This window comes from Lagenorhynchus albirostris, chromosome 6 (assembly GCF_949774975.1).
Source record: "Lagenorhynchus albirostris chromosome 6, mLagAlb1.1, whole genome shotgun sequence".
In the NCBI taxonomy this organism is placed as follows: Eukaryota; Metazoa; Chordata; class Mammalia; order Artiodactyla; family Delphinidae; genus Lagenorhynchus; species Lagenorhynchus albirostris.
Genome location: NC_083100.1, coordinates 66,538,384 through 66,541,903, shown reverse-complemented (window position 1 = coordinate 66,541,903; position 3,520 = coordinate 66,538,384). Strand labels below are relative to the sequence as shown.

At 34.8% G+C, this 3,520-nt stretch overlaps 1 non-coding gene across 1 annotated transcript; it reads right to left on the bottom strand.

Annotated features, from left to right (window-relative positions):
* Positions 1–2,955: 2,955 nt before the first annotated feature.
* On the bottom strand, positions 2,956–3,062 carry LOC132522530 (U6 spliceosomal RNA). Its single transcript, XR_009541270.1, has one exon. It is a non-coding gene; the product is annotated as a U6 spliceosomal RNA (small nuclear RNA).
* Positions 3,063–3,520: the final 458 nt, after the last annotated feature.

The window sequence follows — 3,520 nt, the reverse complement described above, 5'->3', positions numbered from 1 at the left end:
ACATAAAAACTAATAAATCTGAAAAATCAAGACAATGCATGGAGCTAAGATAAATATGTGAATACTATATTTAATATCCTAGATGCATCTATGAAGTGAGAGTAGGATACCTTGGGGGAATAATAAAATATATAAAGATCTCTCATAAATTATATATATCATAGATAAAGCAGGGAAAAATCATTCGACAGTTTGGAAGAAAATAAAGACATCTTTTAGAAAGTTGAACAAAACACAAAGATATAAAATGTGATAGAAAAAAAAAAAGTTAGAGTATCAGTCCCTAAAGTAAAATAACAAGTAGATATATAGTACAAGACAAATTTCCAGAAATGAAAAGGCTCACCAAATGTTCACTTGATGAAAAAGAGCACACATTGAGATACATTATAAAATTTCAAAACATCAAAGATAAAAAGAACAAACAAGAATCAGATCACCATCAGACTTATTAACAATAACTCTTGGTAGGAAGCAAGGAAGAAAGGCCATCAAAACATGTAGGGATATAGTTTTATTCCCAGCCAAGCTGGAAAATCAAATAAATCTTGTATGAGAAGCAAAAAAAAGGTATTTCTGATTATCTAAACTCTGAAATTTTAACCGCTCTATATCCTTTTTTAATGTTATTTGAGCATACAATCCAGCCAAGAAAGAAAAAAAAGAGGGAGGGAAGAGAGGAAGGAAGGAAGGAAGGAAGGTCAAGGAAGAGAAAGACATGACATCCAGAAAACATCCATGAATCTACGTAGTTGGGTAAGAATATCCTATCCCAGGATAACATTTTTGTGGAGGCTGAAAATGCTGTTAGTCCACGTTGTAAGATGGAAACAAAGGAACATCCACAAAAGAAACCTAATTTAAGTATCCAACATAAATGGGATGATTAATTCCTTTTTGTTAGCCTGTTGCTGTGATGGATTGCATTATCTGTTTTTTTTAAATGCTTTTTTATTGTGGTAAAAGTCACATAATATAAAACGTACTACTTTAACCATATTTAACCGTACAGGTCGGTGGCACTACGTGCATTCGCATTGTTGTGCAACTCTCACCATCATCCATCTCCCGAATTTTTCACTTTCCTAAACTGAAACTCTGTCCCCTTTAAACATTAACTCCCCATTTGCCCTCTCCCCCAGCCCCCACCCCCCAGCCCCTGGCATCTACCCATGTACTTTCTGACTCCATGAATTTGACTATTCTAGGTACCCCGTATAAGTGGAATCAAACAGTATTTGTCTGCACCTAATACATATTGGAATACATTTTGCATTAATTGATTTTTGAATGTTGAACCAATCTGGACCACATTTTAATGACTGATTTGAACAAACTGAGGAAAACAAATGATAATTATTGTGGCAATATACCTCATAGCAAAGAGAAAATAAATGAATATCCATGAAGAAACCTTTACCTTTTGTTTCTAAAGAAATTCTTTTATGTGTGCAGGTTTATCATTTTAAATACAAAAAAGAAAAAGGAAAAGTGACCAGAAGGGTGGTATCATTTTCTATAATTCTAAGCTTCATTGTGGCTTTTGGGCTTTCCTTCTGCAGATGGAATGACAGATGAACTTCAGGTCTTCAGGAAGTGGATCTTGAGGTTTAGGTGAAATAGATACTAGCTACAAATATAGGGCTTCTGGAATCTCAATGGTATCTGACCATGCTTTGTAAATATATTATATATGCATATTAACTGTGCATAAATCACAAAAGTTCAGAGTTAGAATAGAGCTATAACCTCCAGTTAGGACCTTTGAGTTGGTCTCTATTCCTTCAGCCTCTAGTTCCTCGAGATCTTTGGAAACTTTGTGGGTAGAACTATAACTTTACTTGGCTCTAATTTGATATCATAAGCATCATAGCCAAATAATGCTTTTTCATAATATCTATAAACTTCATGAAAAAATTCACAGACACAAGCCTTATTTTCCTGTTTCCTAGACCATTATTTTCAAAACAGTGTTTAGAGGAACACTCTTGTCCTGCTGGTACCACTCTATACCCACCAGAATGGCTAAAATTTTAAAAGGCTGCTAATACTAGTGTATTACAGCAGTATATGATCCGCAGTATATGAGTGTAAACTCTCATATACTGCTGATCGGAATGTAAATTATTGTAGATTTTTGGCTTGTGTTTCCCATGAGGTTTTGAGATAACAGTCTGTCTATGTACAAGATTGTTTTAAGTTCCTGGTCTCTTAATTTCTAATGCATTCCCAATATCCTACATTTGTACTCTCCTCATGAGTTCTGGTTTTGATATCATATTTATGTGTGGATGATTTCCTACCTTTACTTTATGTTTGCCTTTACTGATGAGCTTTCCCATTCATAATTTTCGTGATTCTAGTTTTGGCCTTTTCTTTTCCACCTAGAGAAATTCCTTTAGGATTTGTTGTAAAGCTGGTTTGGTGATGCTGAAGTCTGTTAGCTTTTTCTTGTCTGTAAAGCTTTTGATTTTCTCCTTCAAATCCGAAGGCGAGCCTTGTGGGGTAGAGTATTCTCGGTTGCAGGTGTTTCCCTTTCATCACTTGAAATGTATCATGCCACTCCCTTCTGGCCTGCAGAGTTTCTGCTGAAAAATCAGCTGATAACTTTATGGGCATTCCCTTGTATGTTATTTGTTGCTTTTCCCTTGCTGCTTTTATTGATTTTTAATTTTTTTTAACATCTTTATTGGAGTATAATTGCTTTACAATGGTGTGTTAGTTTCTGCTTTATAACAAAGTGAATCAGTTATACATATACATATGTCCCCATATCTCTTCCGTCTTGCTCCCTTGCTGCTTTTAATATGTTTTCTTTGTCTTTAATTTTTGTCAGTTTGATTAATATGTGTCTTGGCATGTTCCTCCTTGGGTTTATCTTGTGTGGGACTCTATGCTTCCTGGACTTGAGTGTTTCTTTTCTCACGTTAAGGAAGTTTTCGGCTATAATCTTGTAAAAATACGGAACACTTCACAAATTTACGTGTCATCCTTGCACAGGGGCCATGCTAATCTTCTCTGGATTGTTCCATTTTTAGTATATGTGCTGCCGAAGCAAGCACCAAAATGTAAATTAGTATATCCACTTTGAAAACCTATTTGGCATCATCAGCTAAAGCTGAGCATAAGCATACCCTGCGCACTAATGAGTTCTGCTCTTAGGTATGTACTTGATAGACATGTGTGCAGGTATACAAGAATGTCTGTAGCAACATGAGTGAAAACAGTTCCAACAAGAAAGAATCCAAAGAGCCATCAATAGGAGAATGGATAAAAGAATTACAGTATGTTCTTGATCTATAATACTGTACAGAGATGAAAATGAAAGAACCACAGCAACTCCCTGAAACCTAATGAATTTCACAAATATAACATTGAGCAGAAAGACGGTAGAAACACATAAACAAAACATTTTGATTCTTATTATTACATTTAAAAACAGGTAAAATGAACACTAATATTAGAAGTAAGAATAGTGAATCCTCTTGAGATAACATAATCTTTGGCAAGGATTAGTTGA